The sequence below is a fragment of the Daphnia carinata genome, chromosome 7 (genome assembly GCF_022539665.2).
Source record: "Daphnia carinata strain CSIRO-1 chromosome 7, CSIRO_AGI_Dcar_HiC_V3, whole genome shotgun sequence".
In the NCBI taxonomy this organism is placed as follows: domain Eukaryota; kingdom Metazoa; phylum Arthropoda; class Branchiopoda; order Diplostraca; family Daphniidae; genus Daphnia; species Daphnia carinata.
This window is the reverse complement of record NC_081337.1, coordinates 9,732,535-9,746,940: the sequence shown is the minus strand read 5'-3', so window position 1 is coordinate 9,746,940 and position 14,406 is coordinate 9,732,535. Positions and strand designations below refer to the sequence as shown.

Genomic DNA, 14,406 nt, shown 5'->3' with positions numbered 1-14,406 from the left:
ACCAAAAGGGGATCCCACTCTGGAGCTTCATCGATTTAGCCCTGGCACAGCGGAGACGGGCGAGCATACACACACACACACAAAGCAGAGCAACACAGCATATAAAGCTGGACGAATGAATCCCATGTTCGTTGGCTACATATATATATTTTCTCTCTCTCTCTCTCTCCCTCCCTTTTTATGCCTTTCCTTTCTTTCATATCTCTCTTTACTACGTGGTTATTTCCTTTTACTTCATTCCGATCCTTCGTTCAATCTCGGAAGATTGGACAAAACTCCGCACGCCCACATGACGTCAGGTTGTGGGGGCGAGTGTGACCATCACTGCGGTACATGCAACATTGACTTTAAGGGATTCCTTTTCCCCTTTCACAAAAACAAAACATCGCACAAAACAGACAGTTTTTAGAAAAAGAAAGAGATCGCATTTCTTTTTTTTTTTTTTGTCGTCAATTTGAAACACTATTTTTTTTTTTTTTTTACATGACGAAATGTAGTCGGCGGGAGAGCGCTGGCTTGCTCTAATGTTCGTTATAGTCCTTATGCAAATGCGGCGATCAAACCGTCGCCGCCAGATGTTGTGTACGCGCGTGTGTGTATGTGAACACACTGCTAAATAGCAGCCAATAAGAGGGAGCTCGAGTAATAGTATAGGGGCGTCCTTTTTCACGTTTTCTGATTAAGTTTCAGTTTTTTTTTGTTGTGTTTGTTTTCCTTTCCTCTCTACTGCGCTAATGTTTCCCGATGGTAACACACACACACACACACAAAAAGAAACGTATAATATAGCGGCGAACGAACGTGGGCATTCGTGGAATAGAAAAATCAACGGTGGCTTGATTCATTGGAGCTAACGAGCGCAGCTGCTAGTAGTCAATGCTCGTTCATCCTCTTATTTCTTTTGCTTTTCTTGTTTCTTTTCTTTTTTCTTTTTTTTTTTTTTTTTTACTTAGTAGTTGGAGTTCATGTTCGCACTACTTATGCATCAACCCCATAGAGTAAACAGAGGGGTGGCCAAGACAAGGAGAATGGAGTTTGGTGTTCATTATGTCGCACTATCGCCAACAGCCGTTACCGTCGTGCATGCAAAACAAGTCTAGCCGCTCGACTCTCCTATTGAAAGCTAATCCTCAATTCCCGTGACGCTTCTCGTTTACCCCTCCGACCAAGTGACGCCATGTCGCTCCCCTCCCATTTTTCTGCTTCAACTGTTTTCTGCAACTGCTGCCTCCCGTGCCGGTTCTTCCTCTGTGCGTGCGTGCGTTCACTCGGACGTCCAACAAGTGGCTAACCTTTCTTTTTCACTGTCTTTGCTTTTCTTTTTTCCTTTCGCATTTTTTAAAAATAAACCTGATGCAATTTTATATTGACTAAAGGGGTAAAAAAAAAAAATAAAAGAAAAAAATTTATTATTTCGCGGTTTCTTGTTTTTGTGTTTCTCGTTTTGAACGTGCGATTACGTTTACAAGGAAGACTTGGATATTAGCTCGTTAAATAGATCGGGCGGGTTTGGCTAGCGTCTGTTTTGCATTGCAAAATACGTAAATTCATCATGAGTGTACTTGTCGGCGTTGCGTCTACCTGTTTGAATAAGAATAATGTCGAATAATAAAAAGGCCAAAGTCCATGCCGCATTCGAGGTATTTACATAAACCGGTTGTGGGGCTCATCACAGGTGCGCATACGTGCTAACGAACTCGATTGCGTCAATTCCTCCTCCGCCCTCAGAGAGAAAAAAAAAAGAGAAATAAAAAATGAATGCGGATAGGAAAAGGAAACGACCAGCCCAACACGGTCGAGCGACAAAAAGGTACAAAAAAAAAAAAAGGGGGGGGGGGGAAGGTACTAGAGAAATAAAACAAACAGGGACTTAACCGTACGTAACGGAAAGTAGAGGAGGCACGTATAATAAAGTATGTGCCAGTTTACATAGGGTCCAGCCCCATGATACGTCATTGTTGCACCTGTGCAGCAACGGGCTCCTCCATTTTCAAATAAAACCAATGAATGAGTAAAGAAGAGGAAATAGCGACAACACTTCAATTAAAAGGCACACACTAAATATGAATGGTGCCGACCGTGTTTCTGTTCCGACAGTGCTGTACACGATAGGCACAAAACGAGACAATTTCGTTTAAAAAAAAAAAAGTTGGCTTTAGTAAAACTCTTGGCGTTCGTCCTCCCACCCACCCTTTTGCTGTCTTCTTTTACGAGGCTTCTTTTATACGGCATTTTTAACGGCCGCTGGTTAACGTTCATTAATTAGTGTTTTGCGCTTTGAGCTCCGCTCTAACGACCCGCCTACCCCCCGCACCAATGCCATTAAAGAAACCCACTTACGCAACTCTAACTGGCCTCCAACAAGCACACAAGTCAGCTTGCCTTTCTCCCCCCCCCCCCCCCGTCTATTTTCTTCTTCTTCCTGACGGTGGGGCTGATTTCTGACTGCTCTCCACTCTCCCAAAGATTGAGAATTAAAGGAGGTTGGCTGCTAATTACAATCGAGTTTAAGGGGCGCAAAAAAAAAGCGAGTGAGAAAGGCAGAACTATTAAGAATAGAAACTAGCCAAAAGGAAAGGAAGGAAGTGGAGGTCCCTCAGTTGGTGGGTGGGCTCGATCCCAAAGAACCGACTGTGATGAATCGAATTAACACCGACCGGCGGCTACGTGATGCAATTTGGGAAAAAGAAAAAAAGGGCTAGAGAGAGCACAGCCTCCATTCGCTACTGTAACACTATCGCTCGTTTGGCCGCGTCGACACGGCCCGTGTTCGTCGTGACAATGACGACAACGGTCGACACAGTCACTCACAGCGGGTGCGCGAAGGCAAATGATAGGAAATGGAATGAGAGGCGAGAAATTCGAAACCCAGGGAAATGGCGACCTCAAAAAAAAGGTACATTTTTTTTTTTGTTTCAAGAGGAAACAAACAAGAAATAGAACGAACGAACGAATTAAAAAAAAAAATGATGTCCCCCTAGTTGTAATGGCTAATGGTATAAAGAGCAACTAGCAACAGCCATGAGACTGTGCTATATAGCTACTCAGCTTTCAATGTCTGCGTGTCGCAGCACAAGTTGAAGTTTTTAATTAGAGCGGGCCCGGTGGCCGAACCATCTCGACTCTAATGACACGCCCTTAACGAAATGGCCAAGCATAAAGTAGAGAGAGAGAGAGAGAGAACGGCAGAATGCCACTCTGACATTGCCTTACGCCTTCGTTTGTTAAAGGGCCACATAAGGCAGTACAATTTCAAGTTGCTACATAACAGCAAAAAGAAAGGAAACACACAAGTCCAAGTCAAAAGGGGGGAGAAAAAAAGAGCTCTCGACGAATGGCCATGCGAGCGAAAACAAACGGGCCCCGTGTAATTGAGGTCAGAGCGCGTGAATTGTGACATTCGTCTCGGCCGCGGTCGCTAAACTGGCCGACAAGAAACGACGTCCCAACGAGGAAAACGAAAGCGGTGGGGAAGAGAAGTTTCTCCGACAAAAGGGGGAGAAAAAAAAAAAGAAATCAGTTAAAACGACAAAGAGAGTCACGAACGAACGGGGTCCAGTCCAGTCATCTGAATCCATAACTCTATAGTTGTAACACTGTAGACAGCCTATTATACACACACACACACACACACACACACACACACACAAAAGTAGACCGCCCGTATTCTCTTGGGCGTTCACTCACGCATGCACGCATGCCGAGCAACGATTCGGATCAAGTTCAGCGGCTAGTACACAGATGGACCGTTTTCGTTTTCGCTTTTTTTTTTTTTTTTTTTTTTTTTTTTGCTTTCTTGTTTTAACTCCCCGTGTATGTGAATGAGCTTTTCTATCGGATATCATCGCAACATGATTGGAAAATACGGACAGCAGCTATAGGCAAGGAAGACTTACGAAAATAAAAAGAAAGAAATGCCATGTCGAACGAGCTCGTCATATCTGTCGGCATCTGCTGAACTCCGCACTGCCAAGTCGTGAGAAATGGAAGAATAGGGTACGGGTGATGGGAAAATAGCTTTTTTTTTTCTATTTGGAATTTAAAAAAAGCGGTGAAAAGAACAAACAGGACAAAAAAAAGGGGAATTTAAATTGACAGACTTCCAAGTTCTAAAAATCACACAGCCGCAGTCGATTGATTTATTCAAGTGTGTGCGAAATGACGGCGTGAGTGAACAGCTCGGTCGGAGGTACACACACGTGGAGCCCATCGATCGACACTAGCAGAGACGGACGGGAGACAAGATGGCGCATACAGAAGGAAGGGGAATTCTATTCTTTTCTTTTTTTTTTTCAGTTCAATTAGAATCTAATTATCTTAGCGTGAGGAGGAAGAAGGAGCATATCACTGGGATCCCATCGACCCGACGCAGGCTCTCGTAGCTCGGCATTTCGACCCAATTTCTTAAGCCAACGATGGCCATCAACCATCACGATCAACCACGACTGCTTCTCCTCTGCAATCCTCATAGTTTGCGAACCATGAAGGCGGCCTCAAAAGAGAAAAAAAAGGGGGGGGGGGGCGGGGATGAAAAGAAAAATGAACTTGTCCTTCATTCAGACCGTACCCGAAACGCGTTCATTTCGGCTTGTAATCAACCAAAGTTCAGCACTAGGCCTGCTATAATGCTGTACATAGCGTGCGGGCAACCCAAAACATAAAAATATAAAATATAAAAAAAACCCGTCTCGTTCAAAATGAAATAGCAAAAAGAACGTGCACTAAATAACTAGTTTTTTTTCACAATAGGCAACAACAACAACAACACAAAAAAAAGAAAGAAAGAGGAAAACCACAAAGAGAGAGAGAGAGAGAGAGAGAGAGAGAGAGAGAAACGGGACTGTGTGTGTATCTGTGTTATGTCATAGTTGCTTTTGCCTTATAGCATTCAAACGGCGACTGGCTTCTAATCATTGACGGCCATCGTGGTTGGTTCGTTTATAGCCTCGACTGGTGCGAGAGCTACTGTCGATTTCATGTCGTTTGTCGGACAAAGTCAATGAACAAAATCAAAAGAAAATCGTTACACTCTAAATGGAAGAAAAACAAAAAAAAAAATGGAGGGTAAGCTAAGCAATGAAATCGAGCGTGACACAACAACTGTTGTACGTGACAAGTTGAAATCGAGGCCGAGATGACTGTCGTCATCGTTATTTTATTTTTTTTTTTTTTTTGCTGCTGTTCTCTCGCGGCTTATCGGTCGGCAGCAGACGATTGCGTATCGCTTTGGCCACGAAACCATTTCCAATTGCAAACGACACAAGAATCGAATTGAAGAACCCGTCCTGATTGCAACACTCGAACGGCATTGACACAGGCACTTCCCTACGCTAACTAGCAATCCAATCATTTGATATCACCAAGGATATAAAATAAAATAAAAAAGGGCGGCGAAAACGAAAAAAAAAACAAAAAAAAATAAATAAGAAACGGGGTCGCGTAACCGCGCTGTTTTTAATGGCAGCAGCTGGTCGGTTGCCACTGACAAGGAATAAAAAGTGAAAGCGTGTTGGTGACCGTGAACGATACTTTTCCCATAGCCAGCTTGCATTATGTAATTACAGCATACATAAATATGTGTGTGTATGCGTGTTCTATACAAGACTTGGTACCGGACCTTGATCGTTTTTCAATGCGAAATTCGAAGCGAACGCGGGGCGCGCGCGCGCGCACATACAAATTACTCTGGTCACGATTTCATCTCTTTTCGCTCTCCCCTCTCTCTCTCTCTCTCTCTTAGTGGCTGCTGCAAGGATAAATATCAGCATTCTTTTTTTTTTTTAGTGCTTTCGCTTCTCTTCCAATCTACTATGGTGTTTGTTTGGCGTTTAAAACATGTCGTGCGGGAGGCGAAACCCCGACCGGTCCCTTCTATTGATTTGATGGCCCTGAGGAGAGACAAGGCAACGAAGAAAAAAAAAAAAAAAAAAAAAAAAAGAGATGAGTTCCAATGGCGGATACACGCGCATACACACACACACACCTAACCTCGTCATAGACACGAGGCGAGTGGCTAGTAATTTTCGCTGATCTGCGTGCAGGTATTTCGCCAGCGAGGCGGAAGCGCATTCCGCCTCATTCAAAAAACACGCGCTTTTAATTTTGAAACTGGCGCCCAAATTCATAGCCGAATGACTCGTACAGCTCTGCGTCATAACACCATTGCTAACGCGCATTACTTCTTCAAAAAAAAAAAAAATAATAATAAATAAATAAATAAATAAATAATACATGAATCGTTGATGAATGATGCGTGATGGGTTCTGGAAATAAGGCCGCAAGGAAGTCCCTGACTATGGAGAGGAAAATAATAAATAAAATGCGAGAAGAGGCGACCTTGCGCTAACCGCACCATATACACACACATGGCTGCTGCTTTTAGTCTATTCGACACTTCGGTCACGGTGACCAATTTCCGCCCAATCACCACCCGCAAGGTATGCGGAGCAGGGGGCGCGCGCGCCCAGCAAATGATGGCAGTTGGTGTTGTTTTTTCTTCTGCCTGTTCGTTATTGTTGTCCCTAGGAGGGCCGGCCACTCGTGATTGTCCTCGCACCGAAAGTAACGCGTGGGGGGATATGTGCGTGTCTAACAACACATATACTCGGCCAGCTAAAAGAAAGCTATAAGGCTCAACAAATCGACCGACACCCTTCCCCGTTCGTTTTTACCACTGAAGGAGAAAGAAGAATAAGAAGGACTTGTGATGAAATATAGCGAGCAGCACACAACGACGAATTTTCCTCACCAGTCCCCCTCTCCCCCAACCCCTCTGGAAATGATGACGTGATTATTCAAGTGCTGTACAACTTTGAAGAGGTCGATTTTTTTTTTTTTTTTTTTGGAGGGGGGCTAGTTTCTCTCGTGTTGGCTTCCTTAGCAGATCCAATCAGAAACCCCAATGGCCGCTTATTTTCTTTTCTTTTTTTTTCGTGTTTCTTCACCAAATGAAATTGCATAAGAACAGCATATTACCCTGCAGTCAAAATGCGTTTCTTGTATTTTCGAAGAAAACGTGCACGCTCGGTCGATAATTACAAGACAATAACAGATCCCTCTTGCCTTTTTTTGTTCTGACGGCCCATAGACGGGCATTTTCGGTCAATGACTGGAAAAATAAGAGGGGGAGAATCAAAATTAAAACACACACACACAAAAAAGATTTTAATATTGGGACGCTTTTAGCTTTCAAAATTCCACCGACTTTGTTTTTTTTGTTTGTTTTTTTTTGTGAGGGAAGATGAATTTGTTGGGATAGTCAGAAAAGATGGTACCATCTAAATCGTGCCCCACCAGTCCTACCCCGACAACCGAACCCCCCCCCCCCCCCCCTACACTCTCTGCTGCCTCGGTATCAAATTTTTTCATTCTTTGTTGGGAGGGGGGTTTGGAATGCAAACGTAAGATCTTGTCATCTCTGCCTCAACTTCTTTATAGCCAGTTCTTCTTCTTCTCTTCCCCCTATATTTCTTTGTTTGGGTTAAAATACATTTTCCCCAGGAAAACTCTCTTCCACGAGGCCCCCATAATTCGTCATTATTCCCATTCAGAAGAGAAAATGTGCAGCAACAGCAGCCAGTGGCGGCGACAGCAGCTGAGTGGTTGGGCGCCCTTTAAAGAGTATAGAGGGGGAAAAGAAAACCCAGGCGATTGCAGCAGCAGTCGGCTTTGATCTCTTTTCATGTTTTTTTTTTTTTTCGTCTTCTTTTTTTAAATTCAAATATACGCAACGTATAAACACGGCGAGGAAAAAAAAAATACACAACGAGAAAAAAAAAAAAGAAGAGGGACCCCTTTTGTTGATAGATTCTCTTCCCTCTCCCTCACTCTGCGTGATGAATAGCGCATCAAGCGCATATGAAAAAGGAATTAACCCGCTCTCTGTGTACGGCTCTACCCATCACATATAACCATGAAGCATATTTTGAAAAAAAAAAAAAAAAAAAAAAGCGGAAATTGTTTGTTTTTTGAAAATATTTTATATTAAGGGGTGGGTGCCCCCCCCCCCCCCCCCCCAATTTTTTTTTTTTTTTGTTTTTGCTCTTCATCGACCAGCCCAACGTAAATCTATGGAAATGATGCGGGAGAGATGAGACTGTCATGTTCCTTTCCCAGTGGCTTAACCGTGGTATATACACCACGTAGACTAGCATATACACGGGATACGTGTGTGTGTGTGTGTGTGTGTGTGTGTGTGTGCGGAACACATCAACATCGCTCGATCGAACTCGATGGAAGATGGAGGAGGAACGCCAACGAGGTTTATCATAGCGTGGGTATCTATCCGGAAGGGATAAAACGACTCAAGAGAAGAGCCAAGGGCCAAAGCACAAGAAAATATATAAGTATAGTGGTAAGCGAAAAAAAAAAAAAAAAAAAAATATATATATATATATATATATATACAGTATATATCCCATATACAATATGGACGATATAGTGAATACGTATGTGCCTAGCTTGTACGACCAAAAGAGGGAAAAACGGTGGATAACCAGCTGCTCCGGTCGATCCCTATATTTTCTTTTTCCCATTTTTTTTTTTTTCATGTGGCAAACCGGAAATATTGCTCTAGCAATACCACTAGTATCACGGCCGCTTAGCAACTAGTTTTCCCTTTTTTTTTTTTTTTTTTTTTTTTTTTTTTTTTTTAAATACAAAACGCTTTGAGACTATAATGTATGACGTTGGCAACGCATTGAAGAAAAAAAGAGAGAGTTCATAGAATGAACTTGAAATTGTACGGAACGTTTTTTGTTTTGTTTCACTCTCAACGCTTTACATTGTGTGTCTCGGGTTGTGTCTAAATATTGTGTTCAGGTTTTGGTTTGTTTTCCAGGTAGGGATAAAAAGAGAGGTGTTTTGCATTTAAAACTGGAACAAAACGAGCAGGATAAAGATAAAGAAACAAAAGCGAGAGCGCTCGGCAATATAGCGCGACAGTTGTTGTGTTGTTGCTCGCGTTCGACTTTCACGATCGTTCCCAATTCATCGTTGCCCCGTCCCGTTTTGCTTCGTACGACAAGAAAATCAAGACTTGAAATAAACCGGTTTTCACGGAAGACGGACTCATCGCCCCATAAAACCGTTTTCGCTATTATTATTGCCAGCGCATAAAAGGAACAGTCCACGATTTAAACCGTATACGCATAAAGATAGACACACAAACCGTATTTGGACGACGACTTTGTTTTGACAGCGAAGAGTCGATCTAATCGCTAATGCAGCAAAAGGACTCGGCGGATTTGTGTTGGACCGAAAAAAAAAAAAAAAAAAAAGTTGGGACAGCTTTTCTTTCCCACCGTTTCAAGAATTATCGATCCTCGGGCTATTCTCGATGTTTTGAATTGTTTTGTGTAGAGGGGACCCTCGTAGAAAGTAGAAGCAGAGACCTTTGCCACATTCAACGAAACGTGCTGGATTTGACTCTGCGGTACATGCCTTGCGTGCAGAGTAATGCCCCTCTAACTGCATTAGGTACTTATGCAGAGCCTGCCATCAAGCAAGAAAGAAATCTTATTGCAAGTGTGGAAATTAATTGGTTGTGAGTAATAAGTTTCATATTGGGCAGTTGCGATAGCCTGCCGTCTAGCTGCCAAGCTCATTGAATTGCAAGGAAATCCGCCTCACTTCAAGGATGCCTCCGTTCCCTTGAAAAGATGCAAGCAAAAAAGGAAAATTCACGAATAAAGGATGAACGTTAAAATCCATAAAAGTGACACAACATTTTTTTTTTTTCTCCGCTTCCTTTATTCCATCCATCCTTTCTGCGTGTGTGTGTTTCTTTTTTGCTTATACTCCCCTTTTTTTTTTCATTTTATTTGTTCTTTAACTTATAGTCCACGGGACTGTAGCCGAACAGACAGAGATAGAACGGTATAGATGTGAACTGCAGCTTGTGCGGGACCTATCTGTATAGCGCTGTGGTCATGTCATGTCAGTGGAGACTAGGAGAGTCGACCAATTCGGGGCCACGTCAGCTGCGACCCATCTCACATGGTCTATGAATATCAATCAGATTTTGGCCAGCAGTTTCCTTCTCTCTGTCTGTTAGATAGCTGCCTCGCAAGTGTGTGTGCGCGCCCTCGCCTTTTCGTCCTCGAAAGTTTTTGACAGTGACCCAAAAAAACAAAAGAGAGACATGCACATGGATGGGAAAAGAAGTGCACGAGCAAAAAAGAAGTGGATGAAACGAGCGCAAAACGAGAGGGAGGTTAAACAGGAAGGCGGTGGTGTGGCAAGACACTCGTGGAAGCAACGAAAATAAAAAAGAAAAAAATGAAAAGATTTTGATATGTAAATACCGGTTTAATGGTCAATATCTGTAAGCCCTCATTTTCCGTCGAGCTCAGGGGGAAACAATCAAAAGTGAATAGTTGGATATGAACAAGACACGCACTCATCGAGAGCGTAATACATTAGCATTGGCCAACACCCTTTCAAGGATAAACTTCTAATTACGATCCCTTTTTATTCATTGAATTCTTCATTTCTTCAAAGGGAAAAAAATTGTCTTCCTCGATGTTGCATTACCATAATCCAACACCTTTGAAGCGTGACACATCCGCAAGCTTCTACAAAAGGAAAAGAATTCCCCCCCCCCTTTAAAATGAAAAAAAAAATGGCAAAAAACAAGAACGGGAGAAGTCGATAAAAAAAAAAAAAAAGAAAAAGAAACGCCAAAGACAAATAAACAAACGAAGCGAGAAACAAACACGATGTGTTTCTTTTGGCCCTCAAACAACACGGACTTGTGTGGCAGCGAAAGCCCTCACATCGCACGAACTCTCTAGCTGACGATATCGACCTTAAATGTCACCTTTTGGTATTTCTCTGATTTCGTTTTACATCTTCGTTTGCTGGGCCCGTTTTCGTCGAGAGTGCGACTACGTTAAAAATACACAAATATAATCAGTACGGCAGTAGCTTGGGGAGTCATTAACACGGCCATATACAAGGCGGTTCGTGTCTTGTATGTGGCGCCGAAGTCGTTAGATTTATCCCCCCCCCCCTTCCCCGAAAAAAAGAAGAACGTCTTTCGTCACTTTCTATCGTAAAAGTTCGTTATGCGGCGCACAACAGGGGCATCAAACGAAAAAGGAAAGACGCCAAAAGAAAAATAGAGATGGAGTACGACCGTGGTCAGGAAGTCCGCGCTTTTTTTTTTCTTCTTCTTTTAACGATATAACGCAATGAAAATAAAGTCAAATAAAAAAAAAAAAAAATAGGCAAACGGAGAGACACAGAAAGAATTGATAGCCATCCAAATAGGGGAATGCCATGAAACTCGAGATGGGGGTGACTACGTAATAAGGCGATAGAATCCCATTTTGATGGCTGTTGAAAGACGACCATCATCTAGTCGAGTCATTATTCATCAAGAAGAGATGAAGAGTGGGAATGGTTCAGAGCTACACTCTCGAGCTCACGATGATGAGCCAAATTCTACTGCAAGAGACTTCTATAGTCTCCCTGGGAGAGGAAGAAGAAGAAGAAAAAAAAAGAAGCTGTATAGTTCACGTAAGATTCTCCAAAAATAAAAAGAAAAAGGGACTTGTTTCTTTTTACAATTCAACGACCGGAATGGATATGTAACCCCATGGCTTGTTCACAGTTCCCCCATCTTCCCCCCACTGCGCTTCAACCTTTTGTTTCCATTTCCTTTTCTTTTACCGTTCCCTTTTTTTTTTTTTTGTTTAAATATATAACTAGTCTTTCCATCTTGCATTAAAAAAAAAAGAGAACGTACCGAAAAGATGTGCACACGTACCAGCAGCTAAATAGGGAACAAAAAAATAATAATAATAAGTAGGGGGGGGGGGTTTCCTCCCTTTTTCTCTTTCCGGAGTGATTCCGGACCCTACCGTTTTCTATATTTGGTTGGAAGATTGAAAAAAGGAAGTAAAAAAAAAAAAAAAAAAAAAAAAAAAAAAAAAAAAAAAAAAGTAAGCAAAACCCCCCTCTCCCTTCCTCTTTCCAACAATGTCTTCCATCTGACGTGTGTCTCCGGAAGAGCCCTTCACGGTTCCTTCCGTCGTTCGGGCTCTTTTCCTCCTATTTTTTTTTTCTATTCTTTCCGCCCTCAAGTCTCCGCTTCCATACAATAATACATTCTCGTTTGTTTTGCCCCCCCCCCTTTTTTTTTTATTCCATCTTGTCCCCGTCTATGTCTCTCTCTCTTCTCTCCCCCAATCAAATGTATTGAGGGAAAGAGAAAACAGAAATGTATTTATACGCAGATCCCAAGATTACAGAGCTGGAAATAAGGCTACTCTGACTAGCTCGTTATTTTGCCTCTTTACACGTAATGTCCTTTTTAACATTTTCTTTACCTATCTTCTGGGATGGTTATTGACTGCCACAAACGGTATCAGAATAAATAATAGCAGGCGCCCGTATAATTTGAACGCAATGATGAACGATAGGGTTTTTTTTTTTTTTTTAAATTATGAGAGCGAAGCTTACAAGATCCAGGTGGAGGCTCAATAATGATGCCTAGTCCAGAAAAGGGTGAGAGCCAAAAACGATGAGGACAATAAGCGAAGATCGAAATGCAATAACTCGTTTCGAAATAAAAGTGGACAATCCCCACCGACAAGTTCATTTGTGAAGCTTGGTAAATGCCAGCGTAAAGAAAGCAATTCAAGCGTGAAAATAAATAGACACAATGCAATGTGTTTGTACACGAATGAAAAATACTGCCAGAGTTGAAAAGGTTGAAATCACCATGAGAACTGAAAGAGATGGAGGAGAGAAGAGAGATGGCCGAGTTCACGGCTAATGTGACCCCCCGCCGAAGCATCACAGCCCCCCACCCACCTTTCTGATAGCGTTTTTTTTTTTTTTTTTTTTTTGAATAAAGAAAAATAAAATGATTCAAAAAAAAAAAAAAAAAAAAAGAAGGAGGAGTAGAAAAAAAAAAGAGAGAAAAATCATCAAATTTAATGGCTATCCGAAGAGAGGCCGAGGGGAAGATCAATGATCAACGGCGGCGTCGGCTGCGTTCGTGGAGGTCTGATAACACCCAACCAAAGTCCCGCATTCCATCATAGACACGGAAATCGTAGACTCAAAGCCTTGATCATACTACACACACACACACACACACACACACAATTCGGCTGCGTGCATAACCGTTTCCAAACATGTAAATGGCTTGAATTCGGAATGCCTTTACTCAATCTCTATGGTAAATGTTAGCGGCCAAGGAATCTGAATTGACACTCAACGACCAGCTGATGGCTTCACGAACGGGCATGAATTCGGTTAAGTGGCAGGATTCTCTTTCATTTTCATCCCATAAAGATGTCGAAAATTGGTAAAGGAAAAAAAAATATTCAATCGGGCTCTTTTACATAAACATTTCTCAATGGCAACGCTTGCCAAGAAACCCCCACTAAAAGAAGTTGCTTTAAACAAATGTAGAAAAATTCAAAATGTAAAAATACGATAGAGAAAGTTCGTCTTGTTCCACGACACACACACACACACACACACACACACAAAAAAAAAAGAATTCTATGCCATTCTTCTTAACTGGGTTAATTGCTACGTAGGGAGCCCCATTCGTTACGGCAAGATCGGTCCCACAGCTTTCATAAAAGACGCAAGTGTCGAGCAGTTGTAAACGGCAAAATGAATACAACAAGACTAGCTGTGTGCACCGTACACAAGTTCATAATCTCTCGCTCTGCGTCAAGGCTAAATCTAATCAACGTGAGAAATTATCATTCCACCAGTCATACACGTCCGCCCGTATGGAAATCGTATATTAATGGCCCGCTGAGCAAACAAAATGGGAACATTTTTTCTTTAAAAAAAAACAAATTCTGTTCTCTGCACACACAGACACACACAAAAAAAAGATTTTGTCCCTGTGAGTGTCAGGTTCGTTCACTTTCCAATCGTCATGAAAAAAAAAAAAATTTAATCAATTTGCTAAACGTGTCACACATGATGCACCGTGAAATGTGAGCTGCAAACCAGAACATGGAAAATGCTGAACTTTGTGCCGATGTTAGACGATAGCGTCGATTTTTGTAATGAGGGCCCATCCAAGAATTTGCCTGCCAATTGTCCTCGATTGATTTTTTTTTTTCAAATGTGAAACCCAATAAACTGCGCAGAATCTGGTACGCCCGCATTCTAATCACCATTGACCTAATTGAATGATTTAAAAAACTACTCGGGATGAAATAAAAATCAACGAGCCAATCTGACAACTTTCACACTCGCTAGGCAACAATTTCATGCAAATTTGATTTCGAAAAAAAACTTGGGCCTGAACGTTGTGCTTAAATGGTAATTGGCTTATTATAGAGTTACATCATAAAACAAGAGGAGCTGTTATGAAGTGAATCACAAGTGTCCCTTAATTGTTTTTGTTCCACAGCCAAAAGAAAAACG

General features: G+C 42.0%; 1 long non-coding RNA gene across 1 annotated transcript in view; it reads right to left on the bottom strand.

Annotated features, from left to right (window-relative positions):
• LOC130686686 (uncharacterized) overlaps positions 1-14,406 on the bottom strand; it is a 52,020-nt gene that overhangs the window by 37,111 nt on the left and 503 nt on the right. The window lies entirely within an intron of this gene.